The 27,512-nt window shown below is 43.2% G+C and overlaps 1 long non-coding RNA gene across 1 annotated transcript in view; it reads left to right on the forward strand.

The window, feature by feature from the left end:
- The first annotated feature begins 709 nt into the window (after window positions 1–709).
- LOC142143497 (uncharacterized) overlaps window positions 710–27,512 on the forward strand; it is a 57,880-nt gene continuing 31,077 nt past the window's right edge. Inside the window, exons 1-2 of the long non-coding RNA XR_012689539.1 lie at window positions 710–790; window positions 906–950. This is a non-coding gene — a long non-coding RNA (uncharacterized LOC142143497). The remainder of the gene's footprint in view (window positions 791–905; window positions 951–27,512) is intronic.

Raw genomic sequence — 27,512 nt, forward strand, 5'->3', positions numbered from 1 at the left:
GAATTGTTTATATAATGTGAATAGCTATGCTTATTCTACTATACAAAAACATTCAGTGGATATACCGGTTTTATAAATCAAGTCACAGAATTTTAACATAGAAACATAGAATATGACGGCAGACAAGAACCACTTGGCCCATCTATTCTGCCCAATTTAAATTTATTTTACATTTCTCTTCTATATATAGAAATGGTTTTACTTTGGTCTTACTCCTGACATTTCATGGCATATTGGGCTGGTGGATCAGATTGGTAATCAGGACTTCCAGACTTTAGGCTAGATTTACTAAACTGCGGGTTTGAAAAAGTGGGGATGTTGCCTATAGCAACCAATCAGATTCTAGCTGTCATTTTGTAGAAGGTACTAAATAAATGAAAGCTAAAATCTGATTGGTTGCTATAGGCAACATCCCCACTTTTTCAAATCTGCAGCTTAGTAAATCTAGCCCTGTGTCTCTTTAAGCGCTTTCCAAAAAGAGTGTGACATAATTCTTGGTCCAGCAAGGAGGGAAGACAATGTGGCTCAGCAGATGTATCAGCACTCAAGTGTATACAGCTCCTCTAACATAAAGTTGTATATTAGGTCCAGTGCAGTGGACAACTGTTTCATTGAAAGTTCTTTAATTATTTGCAGTGTGTATTTAGAATAAAAGTGCATTTACTTTACCAGCTACTTGTCTATGTGATTTCATACCTACTAGGGGTACCAGCTGAGCCTGTCTGGTGTACTGGGTTGTCTTTGAGCACTTCTTGCCACCTAGCACGTAAAAAAGCTGAACATAAACCCAGTAAGTGAAATTTGTATCAATGTTTGAATATAATGCATAATATATTCTCAGCATATTTGGTTCTCTGAAGTTATCTTAATCATTTTTTTTTTATTTTTTTTTTGTATCTTTCCAGATCATCAAGAACATATATCAAATCCTATTTTGTGAACAGATAGTGGTAAATATTTTGATCATCTTTGTATTTTTTGCTGCAATCAACATACCATAGATTGAATAATCCATGATATCGATTACATTTTTAAGAGTTTCAACAGTGTTTTTATCCATGTTGGACAATTTCAACAATATACTTTTCACTCCACTCTTTGGGGCAGATTCAATTCCCCGTACTGTTCTTTAGAACAACGCTGGCGCGCATTATTACTTGTAGTACAGGCTCATAGAGCTGCAAGCAAAAGTCAGTGTTGAAATTACTGTGCCAACAGTAATAATGCGTATCTATTACCACAGTAATGGTAATAGTGAATCTGCCCCTTTAACTGTATGGATCTGAAATGTCCTGCGTTGTTTTTTTTTTTGGTTTTTTTAAACATTCTCACTGATTAGTAATTTTGTTTTCATAACATCAACATTTATCAATCAATGTTGCTAGATGCAACATTACAGACATCTGCTGTCTCAGTCATGAAATATCAGGCATACACAAAGACTTTCAATCCCATCTCCATGGTTAATGCCCTTGCAGATGAAGAAGCAAAATTCCTCACAGGAGGTATCCAACCTTGGAGTATAATAATTGCAGGCAAGGTCATCTTGGTCAATCACAAAACGGGAGAGAGAGACTTGTGGAAAAAAATATTAAATGGGTTTTGTAACCACTAATTTAGTCCTCAACACAATGGCACGGTCTGATAAAAAGAAAAGGAGACAGGTTCAAAGTAAGGGAGGGAAGAACTTGATATAAAAGAGCTGGCATAAGAAGGATTTAAACTGACACAGGTTATGAGCACAACAAACAGTAACTCACTGGGTGTCATGGTCACTAGGAGTCTCGACCCAGAATTTACCAGAATAGAGCTCTACTCACCAGAGGCGCGAAGTCTAACACAACGGCTGGTCTTCTCCAAGAACTCCCGCAAGGAAGGATGGGTTTTAGCGGCTTCCACTGTGCAGGTCGCGGCCCTCTGGAGAGTATGGTAAATGGACGGATACAGCTATACACGATGGGAACAAGGACCTCCTAGAGCTGGGTTGAAGGAGGATTGCCAGGAGAGTAGATAGTCTCTGGGTAGTAGGAGCTGTACTGACACAGCGAGAGGAATGACCAGTAATAGCAGAGAATAAGTAGTTCAATAGTAACTGGTATACAGATGAACTGTAGACGGTAGATAGGTCACAAACGTAGAGGAAGACTTGTTCAAGTTGCCAGTGTATTGCAAAGTAACGGGGTAGTCTCCCTCTCCACTGGCATCTTCCCCTCCTCCTTCAAACATGCTCTCGTATCCCCCATTCTTAAGAAACCTAATCTCAACCCCACTTCTCTCTCGAACTATCGCCCTATATCTCTACTCCCCTTTGCCTCCAAAATTCTTGAGAGGCTCGTCTGCAGCCGTCTTACCGCCTACCTTTCTGAACACTCCCTCTTTGATCCTCTCCAGTCTGGTTTCCGCCCCCTTCACTCCACTGAAACTGCCCTGGCTAAAGTCACCAATGACCTCCTCTCTGCTAAAGCCAGGGGCCACTTCTCCCTTCTCATCCTCCTTGACCTCTCTGCAGCCTTCAACACCATTGACCACCCCCTTCTCCTCCACACCCTCCAGTCTTTCGGCCTCTCCGGCCCAGTCTTGTCCTGGTTCACCTCTTACCTTGCTGACCGATCCTTCTCTGTCACCACCTCTGGGTCTCTCCCCCCCGTCCCCGTCCACCCTTCTAGTCGGGGTCCCTCAGGGCTCTGTTCTGGGACCCTTATTCTTCTCTCTATACACCTCCCTGGGTGAACTCATCAGCTCCTTCGGCTTCAACTACCACCTTTACGCTGACGACACCCAGCTATACCTCTCCTCTCCTGATCTCTCTCCCTCCCTCCTCTCTAGGGTGTCCGCGTGCCTCTCTGCCATCTCCTCATGGATGTCCTCCCGCTTCCTTAAACTTAACCTCGCCAAAACTGAGCTTATAGTTTTTTTCTCCCCCTCATACCTCATCCCCTTCTGACCTCTCCATCACTGTCGATAACTCCTCTATCTCCCCTGTCCCCCAACTTCGCTGCCTTAGTGTCATCCTCGACTCCTCTCTCTCCTTTGGCCCCCACATCCTCTCCCTTGCTAAGTCCTGCCGCTTCCAGCTGCGTAACATCACTCGCATCTGGCCCTTCCTCTCCCAAGACGCCACCAAATGTCTCATCCACTCTCTGATCATCTCCCGCCTGCACTACTGCAACCTCCTCCTCACTGGCCTCCCCCACTCTTATCTCGCTCCCCTTTGATCTGTTCTTAATGCTGCTGCTAGACTTATTTTCCTTTCTCGCCGCTCCTCTTCTGTCTCCCACCTCTACCTAGCCCTTCACTGGCTCCCATTCCCCTTCAGAATCCTCTTTAAACTCCTCACACTCACATACAAGGCCCTCGCCAACTCCACTGCGTCCTACATCTCTACCCTCCTCTCTATTCACACTCCATCCCGCCCTCTCCGTTCTGCCTCTGACTGTCGCCTCTCTTCCCCCCTTATTACCTCCTCCCACGCGCGTATCCAAGACTTCGCCCGCGCTGCCCCCCTCCACTGGAACAAGCTCCCTCCCTCCATCAGAACTTCCCCCAATCTGTCCAGTTTCAAACGGGCTTTAAAAACTTACCTTTTTCTTAAAGCCTTTCGGTCTCTCACTTAACTTCCTACCTTATCTTCTGCCTCCGTCCCCCTACTCTCCCTCTCTCCCCTGTGTCTCTCTGTCTGTCCACCGCTCCCCTTAGATTGTACGCTCCTCTGAGCAGGGCCATCTCTCCTCCTGTTTCCACCACGCCTAACTCTGCTCTCCAGCTACTTAGCCCTCCTCCTCGAGGACCATCCACCCCCCGTCCCCTCTGGGGGTCTCCCTGTCTTCCACGCCCTCCTTCTTGGGCTCCGTTGTTTGCAGATCCTCCCTCCCCCTTCCCCCGCCCTCTCTAGCTGTGCATTGAGCTTACTGAGTTACTGTGCTTACTGTTTACTGTACTGTGCTGTCTCACCTTGTACTGTAACTCGTTTGTCCCTGTACGGCGCTACGGACACCTTGTGGCGCCCTACAAATAAAAATTAATAATAATAGTTTGCGGCTGGCAGCAGTACCACTGATGCAAAGTAGAAACTTAGTCTAGATACAGGTAAGATACAAGGTGGCGTGAAACGATCTGTGGCTGACAGGTATTACCACAGGCGTGGAATGAAGACTTGTCCAGATTGCAGGTAGGATACAGGGTAGCGTGGAACTATCTGCGACTGACAGGTATTACCACTGGCGTGGAATGGAGACTTGTCCAGATGGCAGGTAAGATCCTGGGTAGCATGGAACGCTTGCGGCTGCCAGGTATTACCACTGGAGTGCAGGAGAGTTTCCACAGCAGACAGGAACCACGGACAGAAGCAATGAACACCTTGGTTACCTCAGAGGAATGGGGACCAAGAACTGGCAAAGGTAGTAGGGCAGCAGGTGTCTTAAATAGTGAGGAGTAATTAATCATCCAATGAGGAGAGGAACAAAGGATTTATCAGTCCTATAGGTCTGCACATGCGCAGACCCCTGGTCAAGATGGCGAACGGCCGTGGCGCAAGACAGGCGCTGGCAGAGCAGAGAGAGACCTAGATCTTGAACCAGAGGAACCAGCGATCCGGTGAGTGACACTGGGTAGCTTGCAAACTTATATGACGTCTGACCTCTCACAAGAAGACAATTATTAGCCGCACGAAAGGAGACAATTGAACCCAGCTTAAGAAAGCTAAATACGCACTCTTCTACAGGAGGTGCTTCAGTATACAAACTGGCTCCAAGGCATTACTATTGTAGATTTCTAATGAGTCACAGCTAGAAATGGGGAATACAAGACACACAAAACAGACATACAAGGTAGTCAAAATAAATGAAGACATGAAAACAAAGGTATGAAGGGCCCTGCTCATGAGCTGACACTCTTAATCAGGCAGCCTTCCCTTTGGTTCTCCCTTCATCTAAACATATCTCTTACACCTTACTTTAACCAAAGTTATTATAAACAAAATTGTCTCCCCTGACCAAGAGTTATCATAAACCAAAAGACCTCCTCTGTTTCAGCTATGTTATATTCTAATACTAAGTCTGACATGTGAATTCGCAAGAACAGAGACATGAACTTAAGTGTAATTTAATATGGAAAATAAATCAATGCTTAAGATGAAAACCAATAAACAAAAATGATATACAAATATATAATATAATCCTTTCTTGTAAAATAAAAAGGATTAAAACACAAACAAATGGTACTCGCACAAATGATCAGATATCTGTCTGCTAGTAGAGCATGCACACTGGAACACTTCTCAATAAGAAATGGACTACCAAAAGTGAACAAAAACTGCTAGATTTACGTAACATTACAGAGCCAGGAAGACTAAATAGTTTACGGCCCTCTTTTCAAAACATTTTTACTCAGGCATTCTTCATACTGGCCTAACTTCTTACCACCATGTCCTACAAAGATCGTATTACCTGCCATGAACAGGTCATAATTTTCCCTTCATTTACATACCAGACATAACTCCTCTATTTCCCTTCATTCATCATCACTCTTTATTTATATAGCACCACTGATTCCGCAGCGCTGCACAAAGAACTCATTCACATCACTCATTCAAGCTTATCCCAGCTGCTCAGCCTCCTGTCAACCAGTTGAGATGCCCTAAGATATCACAGACCTACAAAGAATGTCAGGGTTCTGTGTTTGGATATTATTGATGATACTGATATAACCCTAAATAGAATTCATAAATACCTCAATGGTAGAGCAAAATAATTAAGAGACAATCAATGAGATACCAATGTAATTTAATCTCTCCCTCTCAGGTTTTAACCCATGTTTGGAAACAGTTCCTGTAAGCAACACCAAGCTAATACTATGAATTAAATCACAAACCCCTATTTGCAGTTTTATATGTATTGTGAGTAGCTTGCATATGACAGTGAATAATTTAAATTGGATTCTGGAGGACGAAGGAAACCAGTATAAGGATTTGCAAACTGGTGCTGCAGATGTGGAGTGGCATGAAAGGATTGGTCTTGCTGTGGCATCTGAGATTGAAGCAGTGATAGATGGGTGAGGGGAAAGCCAGATAAGATGCTTTAGTAGTCAAGGTGGGAAATGATGAGGGAATGAATAAGAGCTTTGGTAGCAACTTGGGTAAGAAAAGGGAATATTTTAGGCAATATATACAAGATGGAGGTGACAGGATTGGGAGAGAGATTAAATCGGAGGGATAAAGTACAGAGCAGAGTCAAGTGCGTCACCAAGTAAGCATGCTTGGGAGGCTAAGGAAATTGTGGTGTTATTGACAGTAAAGGAGATTTGAAGAAAGGTGGCGACTCTGAAAGGAGGGAGCATGATAAACTCTGTTTTGCTTTAGATAGCATTGGGACATGTGATCACAGAGAGAGATAGTTGATTACAAAAGCTAGTACAGAAGGGGAAAAGTATGGGAGGACAGGTAGACTTGGGTGTCATCAGAGTAGAGGTGGTACTAGCTGGATGGCTTATTTAGGATTGGTGAGATGAGCACATGTTTGCAGCAGGATGGAAATGTGGCAGTGAAAGGAGACAAGTTGAAGAGGAGAATATGTAGTGAGGAAGGGCACAGTAAAAAATTGAAAGGGAATAGGGTCAAGGGGGCTTGTTGCAGAGTAAGATGTTGAGATGAGTGCAGATACTCTTGGGTGTGGATTGGGATAGTGTAGGAGAAGGAGTGTTTTACGCAGGATTTGACATGAGGCAATAGCTTGTTGAATGGTGTTGAATAATATCTTTGAAGTAGTTGGCATTGGCTGTGAAAGTGGATGGGGTAAAGATGCCAGTAGGCAAAGAGTTGAAGTTGGCAAAGAGGTGATTATGGTTAGAAAACTGGGTGGATATTAGAGAAGTCAAGTATGGTTGATTGGCAACTGAAAGGACAGTGTTATAACATGAAAGGATGAATTTAAAGTTGAAGAAGTTAGCAACTAAGCAAGTTTTCCTTCAGTTGCGTTCAGTAGTGTGGGAGAACAGAACGGATCTGTTTGTTGTGCCATGGTTGATGTTTGGATCATTGGAGACTATGGGGTAAATGTATCAAGCTGCGAGTTTGCAACTCCAGCGATTTTCTCAGGAGAGTTGAAACTCGCCGATGTATGAAGCTGAGATTTCATGCAAAATCGCCAGAGTTGTGCTTCTGTCAAAATCGCTGTTTGCAAAATCGTGATCAAACTCCCGACTGTTTGCCACTGCAGCTATACAGCTCTCAAATGTATGAAGCTGCGAGTTAGCAAACTCAGGAGAGTTTGCTTCAAAACACGCCAGATACAACACGCTGCTTGATAGCAGCGTGTTGTACAAACACATCACTGTTACACTGCCCTGGCAGTGTTAAAATGGTAAAGAACAGATAAAAGTTGAAAAAAAAAAATAGCGGGGGGACCTCATGCTTTTTTTTTTTTTCAACTTTTATCTGTTCTTTAACATTTTAACAGCTGCCGGAGCTCCGGCAGCTGTATGACAGGTCAGTGTAACAGTGATGTGTTTACATCTCACTGTTACAACACAGGAGAGTTTGCCAAACACAGGGAGTGTTTACATCGCTCAAAATCGCCAGAGATGACCAGCGATTTTGAACATGAGTGTCAAAATCGCAGCTTGATACATTTCCATTTTTTTAAAAAAAAATCGCGGGTAAACACCCGCGATTTTCCGCGATTTAAACACGCTGGCAAACTCGCACTTTGATACATTTACCCCTATATGTGGTATCTGTATAGTGCTGAAGTGAGAGTTTTGTTGTAGAAAGAGAAAGCCTGATCAGACAGGACAAGGAAGTCTTAGGTGAGAGTAGTGGTTTTAGTGAAAATGAGAAAAAGACCGGGTAAAGAGTATTTAGGTGTCGCTGTGTGTATGTGAATTTTGGTGCAGGGCAGGAACGTAAGGTAAGGTGAACCTGAAGCAAACAAGTCTTTCTGGAGAAAATAGAGGTGGTGAAGCAGCAAGAGAAGACACAGCCAAGGCAATGTCTATCACAATGATTGGAAGATGAAGTCCACTGCAAGAGAACAAAGGAGAAAGTGAAGTTGTGTGTGTCAGTAAAGATATTGGAGTTGTCAATGGCAATATTTAAATCACCTAGTATGAGAAGGTAGGTCAAAAAATTGGAAATGAGTAAACCAGACAGCAAAGTTGTTAAGGAATTGAAAAACTGCACCTACACACTATAAATGAATGCAATGCAAAGTGGGAGAGGAGGGAATAGACCGAGAAAGTGTGGACTTTAAAGTTAGAGAAATAATGGAAGGGTTCTAGGGGTAGGTTCAGCATAAAAGAAAAAAGCCTACTTTGCTACCTAATTTGATTCCAGGTCTGGGAGGGTGGCTTAATGAGAGCCTCCCATAAGCGACGTGCTTCAGGAATGTTGTGTTAAACTAGGTAAACCAGGTTTATGTAATGGTAATGAAGTTAAGTGATTTTGAAATTAATAGATGATAGATGGAGTTGTTCGGAACATAACTTGCATTCCAAAGTGCACAGAAGAAATGGAAGGTGGAGATAAGTGGATAAGGTTGGTTGGGTTGGAAATAGGAGGTGGATGGAAAGTTTTGGGGTGGAGTGTGAGCAAATGGTGGGGCCAGGGGCAGAAACAGATTTAGACCTCATGGGGCCATAGGCAAGATACCGGTTTGGGGGCCCCCTACCTGAAACAATCCATAGCACTATATTTTTGTACCATACAATATACCCCTATAGTTGAGTAGAAGGGAAGCTATGTGCCGCAAAAGGAGGGATGGCCATACCATTGGGGGTGTAACTTGCATCGTTGAGGGGCGTACCTAACATGTGAAAAGAGCTAGGCCACCCTCCTGCAGAAAAAGGCAACACTAAATAATTACAGAGCAGTCTCGTTTTTTAAGTAGTTGGGTCAAAACAGCCTAATAAGTATAAGTCAGGACAGAAATGCTTATTAAGTTGTTTGCAAGAATACACATAAATCCAAGGATGTGCCCTTGTAACTTTTGTCCCTCTATCATCACACTGCCCCTTCACAATAACACATTTGCCCCTTCATTGTCACTTTTGACAATGAAGGGACAAAAGGGGCATCATAACACTATGCCCCTTCATTGCTACTTTTGCCCCTTCACAATATCACCTCTGTGCCCCTTCACATCACCTTTGTGCCCCTTCACAATTGTATTTGAAACAACTTGTTTACCCTTTATCGTTGTGTGCCATTGTGCCTCCGTTAGTTTGCATACTTTTCTACTGCTTTCTTCTCTTCTGTTTTCTTCTTTCTGTTTTCTCATCTTCTGTTTTGTCTTCTTTCTTGCCCCGTCGCGTGCGCTGCTCCTCTCCACTCCGCAATGAGTCTTCTCTGAACATGATGTTGAGCGTGATGACATCACACGGCATGACTCACGCCCGACACAGAGTGGAACGCAACGGAGCAGGGAGGAGGCTGCTGGGGGCCGCTGCAACCATGTGATTTTGGTTTTATTTTATTTTTCTCCCTCGGACACAAGATTTTTGTTTATTGGCTGGCATACCCCACCACCCGCCTTGCTGCCAGGCCCCTTGGGGACCGCTGGGCCCTAGGCAGGTGCCTACGTTCACTAGTGGTAAATCCGGCTCTGGCCAGGGGTTGGGCAAGATGCCGTAAGCAGAAAAAGTACTTATAGGGCTGCGCTCAACTCTTTATAGGTAAGTGCAGCTACACTAAAAGGAATCCCTTCCTCTATTACATCCAATTCTAATAAAGTATGCGCTCAATTGCCTATAGAGGGAATATTAAAAGGGTGGATACCAATGAATAAAAGAAAGCAGTTTAATAATAATTAACGTATCTAAAACAACACACAATGTGTGTATAGAATTAAATGAACAATCCAAAGCAATACAAAAATTGCAGGATGAAATGAACAGGCAACAAGAAAAAAATACAAATGATTGATGTGATGAATGGTAATAGATTAACCAGACAAAATTAATTATGATTGACAAAGCAACTAGAAACGGACTAAATTTAGTCCAATATCACAAAGTTCACATGATTCCAGTAGTTCAAATAACAATGACTGAGTCCTCTAGTACCAGAGAAATGTAGAATGAAAAGAATGTGAGAACCACCAATAGGGTAAAGTTCTTAAACTCACTGTCCTCTGTAACTTGGTCGGAAGTCAAGCGGCTGACAAGGTGCAGCATCTGCGGTTCAATGTTTCTGAATGCTGGTACGCTGGATTACCAGGTTATCAATCATCGACAGCGGGGAGGTGATAGGGTACTGAGTAGAACAGAGCGGCAAGCGACGTGCGTTCCACAATGGAACGCAAAGTATCCACTTCCTGTGTGACGTCACTATATGGGCGTGTCCGAACTCGTTCCATTTGACAAGCAAAGTTCTTCAGGGGGTTGTGTCCATCAGCATGAAAGGAGGATATTTATAATCCTTATAGTTAAGTAGTTGTATTGCACCGCACCAAGTAGACCATTAATTACTCCCTTTATGTATATAATTTGCGGATATTCTCCTTATAACACCTAGTGGAGGGTGCACTCACACACTATAGTAGAATCAATATTATTAAAGGGAAGAAAGAAAAGTGTGTTCTAAGGATGAGGCACTCAAATGGCCATAAATCTTTAAAACTTGCAATTTTATTAATTTATATTTAAAATAAATATCCAAAAAATAGATCCCTCAAAGGGCTTGTAGCGAAAATATTAAAAGTAGAGTGTAAAGGATAATGTATTGAAGTAAATATACTGTTAAAATAGGTAGAAACAAACTACCTAGCCGCGCGATGCTGCTCAGTATAGTCCTTATATAATAATGTTATAGTTAATATTTTCAACAGACCTCATTCTGAAAACTAATCTAAAGCCACTTGCAACCAAAAGACTTTGGCCTCAATAGTGTGTTGTTGTGGTAGTCCACATATAAATTCAGTATACTATGGATGATACTTCTTCTTATCAATTCTCTAAGTAATATTCTTTTCTTAATTTCTTACAAGTAGATTTATTAGTGCCATCCGTTGTTTTGTGGCTATGTTATCCCCTAATCTATCCTTTATATTACCCCTTAGGTACTTAGTATACTAGAAAAAGCGTGTACACTTGCCTCAGTTAGCAAGTTACATTCACACAGGACTGGTATACTCTGGCTTGCCTATATCTTGTAGCGCCTCTGTTAGTAAGTTGCATTCACACGGGGCTGATATATTGTGGCTTGCCTATATTTTGCAGCACCTCAATTAGCAGATTACTTTCACACAGGGCTGGTATACTATGGCTTAGATATAATACAAGGAGTCCCTATATTATGCGGGGCCCGGAGGAGAGCAGGCTCAGTTGAATAGAGAACACTTAAACTCCCTACAGATATATTTTCTAAATAACTGGTCTATAATGTTAATTTGTCCGGATCAAACGAGCAGCGAATGCAGCATCCCCCGACGCGTGTTTTGCTATAAGGCTTTGTTAAGGCAAGCCGATATTCGTGTTAATTGGTCTTTTAAGGAGAGAGAACCTAACACATTTAATAACATCACATGGCAACATTGTTGGCAGCCCTATTGGTCATGTGATCGGGTCTGCCTATCATCTGGATTGTTGATTCAGGACGGAAGTATCCGTAGATGCTGGGAATGATCATTTATATTAGTGAAGTTATTCCACCTAAATAAACAGTTACTTGTTATAGAGTATAAAGGTGGGTTATTTTAATAGTGACTTATCATGTTTTAGAGGGGTATTAGTGATTAACAGTATCGTAGCATAATATCCAAGATCCGCCCACATTTGATAGCATCATATATAGCAACGTTGTTAGCAACCATACTGATCATGTGGGTACCACATGATCACCACAGTATGCAACGATACTGTTAATCACTCATACCCCTTTAAAACATGTTAAGTCACTATTAAAATAACCCACCTTTATACTCTATAACAAGTATATATAACAATTATTTGGATACACTTTTATACAGTTGTAGACATTAAGCGCACATCAATAATATACCAATGTATGGTTTTGCACAAATAGCATTACATCCTATGATTGTTGACTCCTAAATTAATAACACATTAGGTAAATGTTATCAAATAAATGTGCATGGCATATTAATCCTAATTAAAGAGATCGCTCTAAAATCTACAGGGCGGATTGCTATAGATATGGGGTTAGATGGAAGGGAAATAGACGGGTTAATAAATGATGAGGAGAAGGGGGGATTACATTTCTATTGAGTTAATCCATTTTAACATAAATCGATTAAATTAAACTTGTACACAGCCAAGTGGGTGGAGTAAGAAGGATCTACCGCCAGTCTCATTACTACCACTACTCTGCTATATGCTAAAACTTGCCACTTGCTTTATCTGAGATGCAGCCACAACAGACAGGAAGGCAGAGGCCCCCTGTTGCGTATACAGGCTAAACAGACGTGTTGGCCACTGAGTGATGAACAGGGCTAATTAGCATGAGCTCACCTGTCTCTAGACAGTTTTAAAAAAACACATCCCCTCCATTCTATTGCTAAGTTGGGAATTCCCAAAGAAAAGTTACAACCCCAAACAAGACATTTCCATACAAAACACATCCCAATGTAACACGATAAGTGCATTTGCAATTCTATACATTGGTGTCTGCACCCCTGATTGAAATACATTTCTACATGGTCCAGCCTTAAATAAGTTATTGATAAGTGATCCAGTCACACCACCATTAAAACTGAAGGTCACATAACGCTATCCTTTCAGTCATTCCGACTAAATAATTGATCAGATATTTTCTTTTTAGACCCAATTACAATGACCTGTTTCTAGGTTAGTGTTAGGTTTCAAAGTTACCTTAGTCAGTATTTACGCCGGCCTTCCTAGGGCGCGGAGTCTAACGGCCCTCCCGGTCTTCTCCAAGAACGGCCGCAAGGCAGGGTGGGTTTTGCTGCCGGAGAACCGCAGATCGCGGCCCCCAGGTTAGCCTACTGACGTAAGGAGAGAGTTCTATGAGATGGACAACCAGAGGTACGAACAGGCCTACAGCTAACTGATGACCAGGTTCACTAACCGTATATCTAGAAGGTAGCAGCCTGGAGTAGAAGCTGGTTGGTATGCAGGAAACAATCCGCGGTGTAGCCCCAGGGGCAGAAGGATAGTCAGGAACACAGCCGGTTTGGTACACAGGAGTCAGTCCGATATGCAGTACCAAGGGTGAGGCAGGAGAGTAGTCTGGGATATAGCTGGTTCGGTACACAGAAGTCTGTCCAATATGCAATTCCAGGAATGAAGCAGGAGAATGGTCAAGAGAACAGCCAGTTCGGTACACAGGAGTAGCAAAAGGGAAGCACAGGGGAGACAGGAGCACAGAGAACACAGCCAGATGGAGGTAACTCGTTGCTCTGACACAGACAGTGTGTCAGAGCAGCGCTGAAGTAGGATTTGAATTCCCCGCCCAGAGATCAGCTGACCTCCGCCGGGACCTACCCGGAAGTGCGGCGGTACAGAGCGGGGAATCGGCACTGGAACACCGTAAGCGCCGTGACAGTACCCCCACCCCCCATTAAGGATGGCCACCGCACATCCTGTAAGGTTTCTGAGGGAATTTGGCGTGGAACCTCTTCAATAATACTGGAGCATGTAGATCACATGCCGGGATCCATGAACACTCCTCTGGTCCGTAACCTTTCCAATCAACCAGAAATTGTAGGGAACCTCTGGAAATGCGAGAGTTTAGAATTTCTTCGACCTCAAATTCATGATCTTGCGTAGAGATGGAGGCAGGAGGTCTTTTGGAAGAGGAAAATCTATTAATGACAAGTGGCTTGAGGAGGGAAATGTGAAACACGTTGGGAATCCTTAAGGTAGGAGGTAATTTTAATCTGAAAGCTACTGGTTTGATAACTTCCAAGATCTTGAAAGGTCCAATGAAACGGGGAGCGAACTTCCTAGAAGGAACCAACAGTCGAAGGTTCCGCGTAGACAGCCATACCTTATCGCCAGGAGAGAGTAATGGGGAAGGTCTTCTCTTATCAAACGATTTTTTACTGATGGCAGTGGCATGAAGCAGACTACGTTTGATCATATCCCATCTGGACGAGAAGTCTGACCACAGGGAATCTACAGCAGGAATTCCGGATGTAGGCAGATCATTAAAAGGAGGAACTCTTGGATGAAATCCTTGGAGAGCAAAAAAGGGAGAAACTGAGGTAGAGTCATGAGAATTATTATTGTGAGCAAATTCTGCCCAAGGTAACAAATCGGCCCAATCATCATGTTTGGCTGAAATGAAGCATCTGAGGAATTTTTCAAGCTCTTGATTAGTCCTCTCCGTGAGACCATTACTTTGGGGGTGGTATGCAGAGGAAAAATTCAATTTGATTCCACAAACACGAGAAAAGGCTCTCCAAAATTTTGCAACAAACTGAGTTCCACGGTCTGAAACGATGACTTCTGTGCAACCATGGAGGCAGAATATTTCCTTTATAAAAAGTTGTGCCAGAACTGGAGCAGATGGAAGGCCTTTTAAAGGTACGAAATGAGCAGCCCGAGAAAAGCGGTCCGTGACTACCCAAACCACGGAGAAACCTCTTGAAGGGGGTAAATCAGTGATAAAGTCCATAGAGAGATGACTCCATGGACGATCCGGATTGGGCAAAGACTGTAACAACCCATAGGGAGCTTGTCGACGAACCTTGTTCTGGGCACAGGTGGAACATGCCGTAACAAACTCCCGAACATCAGAGTGGATAGATGGCCACCAATAATTTACGGGAGACGAAATCCAAAGTCTTCTTGATCCCGGCATGGCCAGAGAACCGAGAGGCGTGAGCCCACCTGAGGAGTCTGGACCGAAGACGAGGAGAAACAAAGGTCTTCCCACGAGGAATCACCAGATGAGCAGGGGTGGTAGCCAGTATACATTTCGGACCCAGGATGGGTCTCGGAATATCCTCTACAGCATCCATGGCATCAAAGGATTGCGAAAGGGCATCTGCTTTCTTATTCTAAGAACCTGGTCTAAAGGTAATGATCATATCAAAGCGGGAGAAAAACAAGGACCATCTGGCTTGTCGAGGGTTTAAGCAAGAAGCAGTTTGCAAATATAAAAGGTTCTTGTGATCCGTAAAAATCGTGATCGGAAACCTGGCTCCTTCCAAATGATGTCTCCACGCTTCTAAGGCTAATTTGATGGCCAGGAGTTCCCTATATCCAATGCCATAATTCTTCTCTGCAACAGAAAGTTTACGGGAAAAGAAACCACAAGGAGACAATCTTCCAGAGGAGTTCTTCTGTGACAAAATAGCCCCCACTCCAACAGAGGATGCATCGACCTCAAGGAAAAAAGGAAAGCTAGGATCCGGTTGATGAAGAATAGGAGCTGACGTGAAGGCTTTCTTTAGGGAAGAAAAGGCCTTTTCATGCCTTAAAGAGGCCAGAGTTTAGTATTGATAGCCTTCTTAGATAGTGCAGTAATAGGTGCGATAACTGAAGAAAAGCCTTTGATGAAATGCCGATAATAATTGGCGACGCCTATGAAACGCTGGATCGCTTTCAGACCTATTGGCTGAGGTCATTCAGAAACCGCCTTTACTTTCTCAGGTTCCATGCGTAGCCCAGAACCAGAGATCACGTGTCCAAGAAAGGGAAGATGGTCCTTCTCGAAGATACATTTATCCAGATTACAGAACAGCTGATGTAAACAAAGACGTTCAAGCACCAGGGAAACATGATGGCGATGCAGAACAATGTCAGGAGAGAATATCAGGATATCATCCAGGTAAATCACCACGAAGTAGTAGAGAAAATCTTGAAAAATTTCATTGATGAAGTTTTGAAACACAGCGGGGGCATTACATAACCCAAAGGGCATAACTAAATATTCAAAGTGTCCATCATGGGTATTGAACGCCGTTTTCCATTCATCCCCTTGTTTGAGACGGATCAAATTGTAGGCACCCTTAAGATCTAATTTGGAAAATATAGCAGCCCCCTTAATCCTATCAAATAGTTCCGAGATCAATGGTAAAGGGTATTTGTTTTTCACAGTAATGGCATTCAGCCCACGATAATCTATACACGGGCGTAGACCCCCGTCTGTTTTTTTAACAAAGAAAAAGCCGGCTCCTGCAGGGGAGGAGGATTTCCAAATAAAGCCCCTTCTTAGATTTTCTTCTATGTACTGAGACATGGAGTTGGATTCTGGCAGTGACAATGAAAAAACACGTCCTCTAGGTGGTATTTTGTCTGGTAACAGCTCAATAGAACAATCCCAAGGTCTATGTGGAGGTAGCTTGGAGGCCTCCTTTTCGCAGAACACATCTGAAAACGAACGGTATTGAGGAGGAATACCAGTGGACGTTAGTAGTGCTGAAGGTTCATTATTGGTGAGCCTATTGATCCTGGGAAGGCAGCGAGAATGACAAGCTGGGCCCCAGGCAAGAACTTCTGGCCTGTGCCAGTCTAAAGTGGGAGAGTGGCTTTGGAGCCAAGGAAGACCAAGAATCAGAGGATTAATAGCCTCTGGGATAACTAACAAGGAAATTGATTCAGTATGCAGGGCTCCTATGCGAAGAGAGAGCTTGATGGTGCGTTTCTTGAGCGATCCTTCAGTAATGCGATTTCCATCGATAGCTGTGAGGCTGTGATAGCAATCGGGGGATCCAAGGGAAGAGTAGGTAAGGACAACTTCTCCACTATATCGGCTCTTATGAAGTTCCCTGCTGCTCCGGAATCAATGAGTGCTGGAAGAGAAAGCTGCTTGTCAAATGATTGTAACAGGACTTGGATAGAAAAGCTAGGATCAACAGGAGAGGAAATACGTACACCTAACTTGGCCTCTCTAGCATCAGTTAGGCTCGATCGTTTCCTGGACGTTTAACAAATGACCAGGTTCTCCGCAATAAAGACATAAACGGTTTTTGAATCGCCGCTCCCTCTCTTCCTGAGAGAGATGAGCTCTTCCCAACTGCATTGGTTCCTCATCAGACACCACCGGACTCTGAAAACGTGGGACCAGACGAAAAGGAGAACGACGAGAAGTCTCCTTCTCCTGAGAGCGTTCACGGAATCTAATGTCAATCTGGTTACATAGGGATACCAAAGCGTCCAGAGAAGTTGGGAGTTCACGACCTGCCAATTCGTCTTTGATGCGGTCGGTCAAACCCTGCCAGAAGGTAGCTACCAGGGCTTCATTATTCCAGCGTAGTTCGGCCGCCATAGTACGAAACTGAAGAGCGTACTGGCCTAGGGTAAGAGAGCCTTGGCGCAGACGAAGGATGCCGGAAGCAGCGCTGGAGACACGTCCTGGTTCATCAAAGATATGTCTGAAGGTCTCCAGGAAGGTGGAACAGTTATGTAGTGAAGGATTATTGTGCTCCCATAGAGGAGATGCCCAGGCAAGAGCCTGACTGGACAGTAAAGAAATAATGTATGCTACTTTAGTTTTTTCCGTAGGGAAGTTTCCTGGCTGAAGTTCGAACTGAATAGCACACTGATTTAAAAATCCACGGCATGCCTTGGGATCCCCATCGAATTTTGGGGGGTTAGGGATACGAAGTTGAGAAACTGACGGGAGAGGAGCGGCAGCACCCCCTCTGGGAAGGAGCAGGTTGAGGAGGAGTTGGTGGAGGGTCAGGTACAGCTGCCTGGATTGCCTGAGCTGAAACGGTATTCTGAAGTGTGTCCAGATGAGCAGACATGCTCTGAAGTAACTGTGCCTGGTTCTTTTCCTGTTCCTCTACCCGGACAGCTAAGTGTTCCAATAAATCCCTAGCAGAGGGGTTCCCATATCCGTCCATCAGATAGATATGTGTTTGTGTCAGAGCAAACTGTTAGGTTTCAAAGTTACCTTAGTCAGTATTTACGCCGGCTTTCCTAGGGCGCGGAGTCTAACGGCCCTCCCGGTCTTCTCCAAGAACGGCCGCAAGTCAGGGTGGGTTTTGCTGCCGGAGAACCGCAGGTTGCGGCCCCCAGGTTAGCCTACTGACGTAAGGAGAGAGTTCTATGAGATGGACAACCAGAGGTACGAACAGACCTACAGGGAACTGATGACCAGGTTCACTAACCGTATATCTAGAAGGTAGCAGCCTGGAGTAGAAGCTGGTTGGTATGCAGGAAACAGTCCGCGGTGTAGCCCCAGGGGCAGAAGGGTAGTCAGGAACACAGCCGGTTTGGTACACAGGAGTCAGTCCAATATGCAGTACCAAGGGTGAGGCAGGAGAGTAGTCTGGGATATAGCTGGTTCGGTACACAGAAGTCTGTCCAATATGCAATTCCAGGAATGAAGCAGGAGAATGGTCAAGAGAACAGCCAGTTCGGTACACAGGAGTAGCAAAAGGGAAGCACAGGGGAGACAGGAGCACAGAGAACACAGCCAGATGCAGGTAACTCGTTGCTCTGACACAGACAGTGTTTCAGAGCAGCGCTGAAGTAGGATTTGAATTCCCCGCCCATAGATCAGCTGACCTCCGCCGGGACCTACCCGGAAGTGCGGCGGTACAGAGCGGGGAATCGGCGCTGGAACACCGTAAGCGCCGTGACAGTTAGCTTTTGATCCCAAATTAACTGATGGCAATTAGTTGTAATTCAGCTCTATGTACCATTTCCATTATGCATTATTTATAATATTTTGAGCCCTTGTTTAAAACAGCATTTACTGGCTTTGATTTAGAGCTGCTTTGTGACTATGCCCTTGTTGGAATTTGTTGATGCAAATTTAATTGTGTGTGTGTATGTATATGTGTATGTATATGTATGTATATGTATGTGTATATATATATATATATATATATATATATATATATATATATACATATATATATATATATATATATATATATAAAAATATATTTACAAGTTAACCTGTGCATGATACTCATGCATTCTAGTCAAATCAAGCTACTTAAGGTGTTAAAAAGGTTCTTGTCATGCATTTGGGGCTAGGCCAGGCCTCCTCAGGGGAAGAGCGTTACTTTCCGACGTAAGCGCCCTTTTTTTAATGTGGTTTTGTCCACATGTCACCACCTCATCATTCTTCTCCATCACCTCATCCTTCATCTTCATTGCCACATCCTTAATCTCCATCGTCTTACTGTTCTAAAACCTCTCGATACGCAACGTTTCTGCTAAACACCTTATCGCTGTGCTCAATCAGTCTTCCTTGAAGGGCAGTATTCATAACCTGCACTTTCACATCACTGCTTCTCCGTACTCGTAAAAAAGGCGACATACAATTGTCCATGACCAAACACAGGCTCTGGTAAATAAATACCCACACGGTCAAGAGTTTGAGCCCTCAACTGGTAAATTTAGCCTTTACTACCTCTCCCACGGGGGGAAGGGGGGATGATGGAAGTTAACTGACTTCACTATTATAAAAAAAAATTAAAATAATGTCAGTATACCAAATTTCAGGTCATTTGGATGAGCCCTTTCTGAGAAAATGTTTTTTTCCACACACACTAACACACGCCGCTAGGCTTGTGTATATATATATATATATATATATATATATATATATATATATATATATATATATATATAATCTTACTGAAATACGCTTAATATTAGTTGGTGCTTCGTATACTGATCCACTTGTAAGAATTGTATTATTTCATTGGGAAAGTGCATATCCACTTTATTATTATTATTATTATTATTATTATTATTATTATTAATAATCGTAAATAAATGCAGACATGAAAACAAAGTGTATAGAGGAACCTGCTCATTAGAGAACTTACATTTTAAGTGGAGAAGTCCTGTAGGTGGGAGTGAGAGGCGGTTACCAGAGATGTGACAAGGGGCAAGTCAGAGGTAAAAGAGCAAACGCAGGATTTGTAGAGAGGGGTTTCCATGCCACACCACCAGTGGGCGTGGCCAGCATGCATCAGGGCGTAGCTATAATTTTAGACAGTGCTTGGCTGCTTACCAACTCTTCCTAAACCCATCGTATACAATGCTGCACTACTGTTACGTGCACACAGCTCTCCCTTTTTGAGCAGAGCTCTGTGAAGTGAGACATACCTCCCAACTGTCCCTACAATAAGGACAAAGTCCTGATTGAGTGTGTCAGAACAGCTGGCAGACTGTCCTGCTCTCTCCTACCTGTTCTTGCTGCTTTCAATACTTGTTGGGGAGAGACGGCTGTGAACAGTGGAGACAAACGATCTGCACACAAGCTGCAAAGTGGCTGGTCCCGGGGCAGGGTCCAGCCACCTCAAGCATACAGTACCCCAGGCTGGGAGAGGGGGTTTCCAGGCACTATGAAATCCCCCTCAGTTTGCCTATGAGGTAGATCTAAGAGGGCGGGAGAGATTGTATTTTGATATGAGATTTGAGATGTATGGAGGGGTGGTGGTGTTGAGGGCTTTGTAGGGAAGGGCGAGTAATTTGAATTGGATACATAGGGAGTCAGTGTAGGGATTTACAAAGTGGTGTAGCAGATGTGGAGCAGTGAGAAAGGAAGATCATTTATGATGGATTAAAGTGGGCATAGATGGGCATTAGGAATGCCAGATAGCAGAACGTTGCAGTTGTCAAGACGGGAGATGATGAGAGAATGATGATGAGAGTTTTGGTAGCATGTTGGGTAAGAAAAGGACACAGTTGACAGGACTTGGAGAGTCTGAATGTGAGGAAGGGGCGGAAATCAAGTTTGACACCAAGGCAGCGAACTTGGGAGGCTGAGGAAACTGTGATTTTATTGACCGTGACTGATATTTGAGGGGAGGTCGTGACTCTGTTCATGCAAAATCTATAGATAAATAATATTCCATCCAATTACTCTCAGCCCACAGTTGGATACAATCTTCTTCCAATAACAATTGATAGCTTGTTGAACTAAAAAAAAACTAATTTAAACAGTGGTAGGTAGGAAATACTATTAATATTAATGTTTTATATGTAACAAATTATTGATATTTTGCAAACTAGTAATACTATTAAACCCTTATGATTAATAACTTATTTTAATTATTATAATGGTTTCACTGTATGACTGCAAACCTTTATCATTATCAATAAATAGCTTGGTTTATAACATTTTGAGTGTTCCTGTATTTGAGGATGGGGTAGAATTGTTCCTCTGAAACACCTAATAGAGAACACAAGTCAGTCTGATCTTTCATTACCAATGTGGACGAAGACTGTCAAAACACTGTTTATCCAGAAATGGTTAGTGCTTTTTTAAACAATTTTTATCAAATACATATAGCTTGCATTTGATCTACAGTGACAGTGAGTCCAAGTGGCCCAGACTGGAGTAGCAGCAAGATTCTAACATAACCACTTTGAAAATCTTTATAAGACTTCAAATGAATTACAATTTGTATTGGCAAGTGAGTAGCACTTCCTATTCCCCGCCTGTCTCCCATTTCACAATGTGCCTTCCATCATTCTGGTTTTGCTTCTCTTCATGTCTCCCCTGTTTTACACTGTGCACTCCATGCTGCTTTTGCTCCCCTTCACTTACCTTTCTATTGGCTTATTCTTATAGCTCCTCTCTGTGTGCACCTCACTGCAATTGTCGGGTGTGATGACGTCAGGCCCAACATTCAGTGAGACGGGAGGAGGATGCCGGACGCTGCCGCATCAAATAATTTTTTTATTTTTTCCTGCAATATGCGTTTGAGCAGTATGCGGGCTGCGAGCCGTGAGTTTGACACTTCTACTGTAGTATGTGTCAAAATAAGGTGGTTGTAATTTCAATGAGCTGTTCGTAGTAGTATTTTCGCCAGCAATCAGAGGCGCATGCAGGGAAACCGCTCCGCTCCGCTAAAGAAGTGCCCCTACACAGCGGCACTGTACTATACAGCAGCCGCGGTGCTGTCAAAAAACCGTCTGCGGCGGTGCTGTATTGTATACAGCTCCTCTGCGGACGCTTCTTTGACAGCGCTGCGGCTGCTGTATAGTACAGTGCTGCCGAAAGCGGGCGCATGCGCAGTAGCTCTCTCGCGGGTTTTTTTTGCATGCGCCCCTGAGCGATGGGGCTCAAACCACTCCAAGCGCAAGTACAAGATACTTGCAACTCTAAATACACAGTGCATTAATTTTGCGTAAATGGAACATTTTTACGGTGCACAAATGCACTTATATGCAACTCTTAGGCAGGTCTTTTGTATGAATAAATGTTTTAAAGATACCAGCTCACGTCCAGGATGCTCTCCTATTTTATCTCTCTTAAGTTTCTTGGCCTGAATAAAATACAGTACAAAGCAATCTACTTAAAGAAATTATTTAACAAATTTTCTTAGGCTTTACTGCCTCAGACTATTTCTACCGAAATGGGTAGTAGTATGGTGTACAAGGAGGGACAAATAAAATGTTATACAATTCTAGGTTCTGTTCATTCTCTTAGAGGTAGATTTATCAAACCTTCTAAAAAGCTAAAGTGGAGGTGTTGCTCACAGCAACCATTCTAACTCATTTATTTGGTACAGTGGTGGGCAACTAGTAGCCATTGGGGCATTGACCATTTATCTTGCAAATAGATGCTTGTGAGGAAGCTGTCGGCTTAAGTTGCACATGACACACCCCATGCTTCAGCTTCTACAAATGGCAGAAAAAGAAAAAAAAAACAACTTACCTTTTCTAAGAGTCACACTGATGAGTCAAACACAGCACACCAATGTGAAAGATTATTAAGACATCAGATTCTAGGGCCTAATTCATTAAGGATCTTAACTTGAGAAACTTCTTATTTCAGTCTCCTGGACAAAACCATGTTACCATGCAAGGGGTGCAAATTAGTATTCTGTTTTGCACATAAGTTAAATACTGTCTGTTTTTTCATGGAGCACACAAATACTTGATAGCTTATTTGTACACTGAAATTTAAAGTTGATATTTGTGTGCTACATGAAATAAGAAGTTTCTCAAGTTAAGATTCTTAATAAATCAAGCCCCTAGTTCTCATTTATTAAGAGTCTACAAAATGACAGCTAGAATCTAATTGGTGTCTGTAGGCAACATCTCCACTTTTCAAACTCGCATCTTGGTACATTTACCCCCTGGTCAGGCTTAAGAGAAATGCTCAAAATATATTGACACCTCTATCATGTCTCAATCTCGTACACCTTGTATTTGTAGAATGGTGGAGGATTAATGTACAAACTAGCATCTCATTAGACAGTCCCCTTGAATCCTGGGAGGAAAAAAAAAGGCAATTTGGAGCCCTTGTACTAGCTATGGTGTACATAAGCTGCCCACCTTCCAGCGTGTACTTGGAAAGAGTGTGTAGCGTAGCCAGGAACATTGTGAGTGATCGTAGATGGAGACTGGTATTCATCAAAATGAATTACAAATTAAATGAGAAATACAGTTGTTGCCAATCACAAACAGAATCTGTAACGGTATAATCTGTGGAGATGAACTAATATTGTGATAATGATCTTGACATCAGTGATGCGGATGATGAGTGATGACATTGTCATCATAAAGGAAGATGACCATTGTTAGCCAAATGCCCATTAGTAATTTGTTAAAATCCCTATCTATTCTGTCCAGTTCATAAACCAACATTCAAAATGGTCTCTTTTGTGGAGGCCCAAAAAAATCAAGCACTTCAGCCACAAAAATGGCATTCCCTGTCGCAGAAGTGCTTGGTTTGTCAAACTATGCACGTTCTTTTTAACATATGGGTAGGTGTAAGGGCCCAATGACAATTCCATCTTGCACTCTTATCTATCATGGCCTTGGTCTATCATCTTGTGCAAAATGTCTACTGATGCTGCTGCTTTTTGTCTAACGAACTCTGATTACAGCCCTTTTATTTTCTTTGAGGCATGCTATCTAACGTTAAAAATATTGTGTCTGTGGTCTTTCTCCCACCACTTTTCTTCTGGGTGCAGCCCATCTTCATCTATGTACTTGTCTAAATGTCTATTGATGCTGCTGTCCATCTAATGAGCTTTGATTACTGCCTGTTTACTTTCCATGACACATGATATCTAACATTAAAAATATTGTGTCCATTTTCCCCAACATTTCACTTCTGGGTCAGACGCACCTTTGAATATTTCCTTTCTAAAATGACCATCCTATTAGCGAGTGCTCTGCCACTATGTTTCATAGGGTTTGTACCATGCTTTGGTCACAAAACTTGGTCAGAATGTCTTAAAAATAAGTGGTCAGTGCAGGAGATGGCCTGTAAAATGTCTGGATATTTTTCGGCATTCAGCGACTGCAGCAGCTTGAAAAACAATTACCTGCCATGCCACCAACTGAAGCAAGATGTGGTAATGAGGTGGAGTTCCACACTTTATATGCTTCAACGATTTTCTAAAACCATTTCCGTTTTGGGGTGGGCCTATCCTGGGATATTTTTCTTTTCCAAAATTATCATCCTATAAGCCAGTACTCTACCGTTATGTTTTGAAAGTGCCCTCTACTTTATTTAATACCATCCTGTCTGCCACTGCTGTGCTACGATGTTTCATAGGGATTGTATCTTTTATTAAACTGCTCTGGCGCTAAACTGAGCCAGCCAGCTTGCTGCAGACTTTAGCCAAAATTTAATATTTTGACAGTTTTGAATAGGGATGAGCGCACTCGGATTTATGAAATCCGAGCCCACCCGAACGTTGCGGATCCGAGTCGGATCCGAGACAGATCCGGGTATTGGCGCCAAATTCAAAAGTGAAACTGAGGCTCTGACTCATAATCCCGTTGTCGGATCTCGCGATACTCGGATCCTATAAATTCCCCGCTAGTCGCCGCCATCTTCACTCGGGCATTGATCAGGGTAGAGGGAGGGTGTGTTAGGTCGGTGGTCCTCTATGCTGTTTAGTTCTGTGCTGTTTAGTTCTGTGCTGTTTAGTTCTGTGCTGTTTAGTTCTGTGCTGTTTAGTGCTGTGCTGTGCTGTGCTGTGCAGTGCTGTGCTGTGCTGTGCTGTGCTGTGTTCTGCAGTATCAGTCCAGTGGTGCTGTTTGCTGTGCTCTGTCCTTCTGAGGTCAGTGGTGCTGCTGGGTCCTGTGCTGTGTCCTGTTCAGTCCAGTGGTGCTGTGTCCTGTGCTCTGTGCTTCTAAGGGCATAGTTATTTCCCCATTATTCCCAAGTTTTTAAAAAATAAAAAAAAAGTAAAAAAAAATAAAAAATTAGAAATTAAAAAAAAAATATATAATTATAACCAAATGTGCAAAACCAAACCAGCAGTATAAGTCCATTGGTACTGCAATATTACCAAGTTCACACATTCTGCAGTATCAGTCCAGTGGTGCTGTGTCCTGTGCTCTGTCCTGCTGAGTTCCGTAGTGCTGCTGGGTCCTGTGCCGTGTCCTGTTCAGTCCAGTGGTGCTGTGTCCTGTGCTCTGTGCTTCTAAGGGCATAGTTATTTCCACATTATTCCCAAGTTTTTAAAATTTAAAAAAAAGTAAAAAAAAATAAAAAATTTAAAAAAAAAAAAAATATATAATAATTATAACCAAATTTGCAAAACCAATCCAGCAGTATAAGTCCATTGGTACTGCAATATTACCAAGTTCACACATTCTGCAGTATCAGTCCAGTGGTGCTGTGTCCTGTGCTCTGTCCTGCTGAGTTCCGTAGTGCTGCTGGGTCCTGTGCCGTGTCCTGTTCAGTCCAGTGGTGCTGTGTCCTGTGCTCTGTGCTTCTAAGGGCATAGTTTTTTCCCCACTATTCCCAAGTTTTTTAAAAATTAAAAAAAAGTAAAAAAAAAAAAAAAATTTAAAAAAAAAAAAATATATATAATAATTATAACCAAATTTGCAAAACCAATACAGCAGTATAAGTCCATTGGTACTGCAATATTACCAAGTTCACACATTCTGCAGTATCTTGTGCTACATATAATGGAGACCAAAAATTTGGAGGATAAAGTAGGGAAAGATCAAGACCCACTTCCACCTAATGCTGAAGCTGCTGCCACTAGTCATGACATAGACGATGAAATGCCATCAACGTCGTCTTCCAAGCCCGATGCCCAATCTCGTAGTACCGGTCATGTAAAATCAAAAAGCCCAAGTTAAGAAAAAGTAGCAAAAAGAGAAACTTAAAATCATCTGAGGAGAAACGTAAAGTTGCCAATATGCCATTTACGACACGGAGTGGCAAGGAACGGCTTAGGCCCTGGCCCGTGTTCATGACTAGTGGTTCAGCTTCACCCACGGATCTTAGCCCTCCTCCTCCTCCCCCCCCCTACAAAAAATTGAAGAGAGTTATGCTGTCAGCAACAAAACAGCAAACAACTCTGCCTTCTAAAGAGAAATTATCACAAATCCCCAAGGCGAGTCCAAGGGTGTTGGTGGTTGTCAAGCCTGACCTTCCCATCACTGTACGGGAAGAGGTGGCTCGGGAGGAGGCTATTGATGATGTAGCTGGCGCTGTGGAGGAACTTGATGATGAGGATGGTGATGTGGTTATTGTAAATGAGGCACCAGGGGGGGAAACAGCTGATGTCCATGGGATGAAAAAGCCCATCGTCATGCCTGGTCAGAAGACCAAAAAATGCACCTCTTCGGTCTGGAGTTATTTTTATCCAAATCCAGACAACCAATGTATGGCCATATGTAGCTTATGTAAAGCTCAAATAAGCAGGGGTAAGGATCTTGCCCACCTAGGAACATCCTCCCTTATACGTCACCTGAATAACCTTCATAGTTCAGTGGTTAGTTCAGGAACTGGGGCTAGGACCCTCATCGGTACAGGGACACCTAAATCCCGTGGTCCAGTTGGATACACACCAGCAACACCCTCCTCGTCAACTTCCTCCACAATCTCCATCAGATTCAGTCCTGCAGCCCAAGTCAGCAGCCAGACTGAGTCCTCCTCAATACGGGATTCATCCGAGGAATCCTGCAGCGGTACGCCTACTACTGCCACTGCTGCTGTTGCTGCTGTTAGTCGGTCATCTTCCCAGAGGGGAAGTCGTAAGACCGCTAAGTCTTTCACAAAACAATTGACCGTCCAACAGTCGTTTGCCATGACCACAAAATACGATAGTAGTCACCCTATTGCAAAGCGTATAACTGCGGCTGTAACTGCAATGTTGGTGTTAGACGTGCGCCCGGTGTCCGCCATCAGTGGAGTGGGATTTAGAGGGTTGATGGAGGTATTGTGTCCCCGGTACCAAATCCCCTCGAGATTCCACTTCACTAGGCAGGCGATACCAAAAATGTACAGAGAAGTACGATCAAGTGTCCTCAGTGCTCTTAAAAATGCGGTTGTACCCACTGTCCACTTAACCACGGACATGTGGACAAGTGGTTCTGGGCAAACGAAGGACTATATGACTGTGACAGCCCACTGGGTAGATGCATCCCCTTCCGCAGCAACAGCAACAGCTGCATCAGTAGCAGCATCTACAAAATGGCTGCTCATGCAAAGGCAGGCAACATTGTGCATTACAGGCTTTAATAAGAGGCACAACGCTGACAACATATTAGAGAAAATGAGGGAAATTATCTCCCAGTGGCTTACCCCACTTAGACTCTCATGGGGATTTGTGGTGTCAGACAATGCCAGTAACATTGTGCGGGCATTAAATATGGGCAATTTCCAGCACGTCCCATGTTTTGCCCACACCATT

Source organism: Mixophyes fleayi, chromosome 3 (genome assembly GCF_038048845.1).
Source record: "Mixophyes fleayi isolate aMixFle1 chromosome 3, aMixFle1.hap1, whole genome shotgun sequence".
NCBI classification, from domain to species: Eukaryota; Metazoa; Chordata; class Amphibia; order Anura; family Limnodynastidae; genus Mixophyes; species Mixophyes fleayi.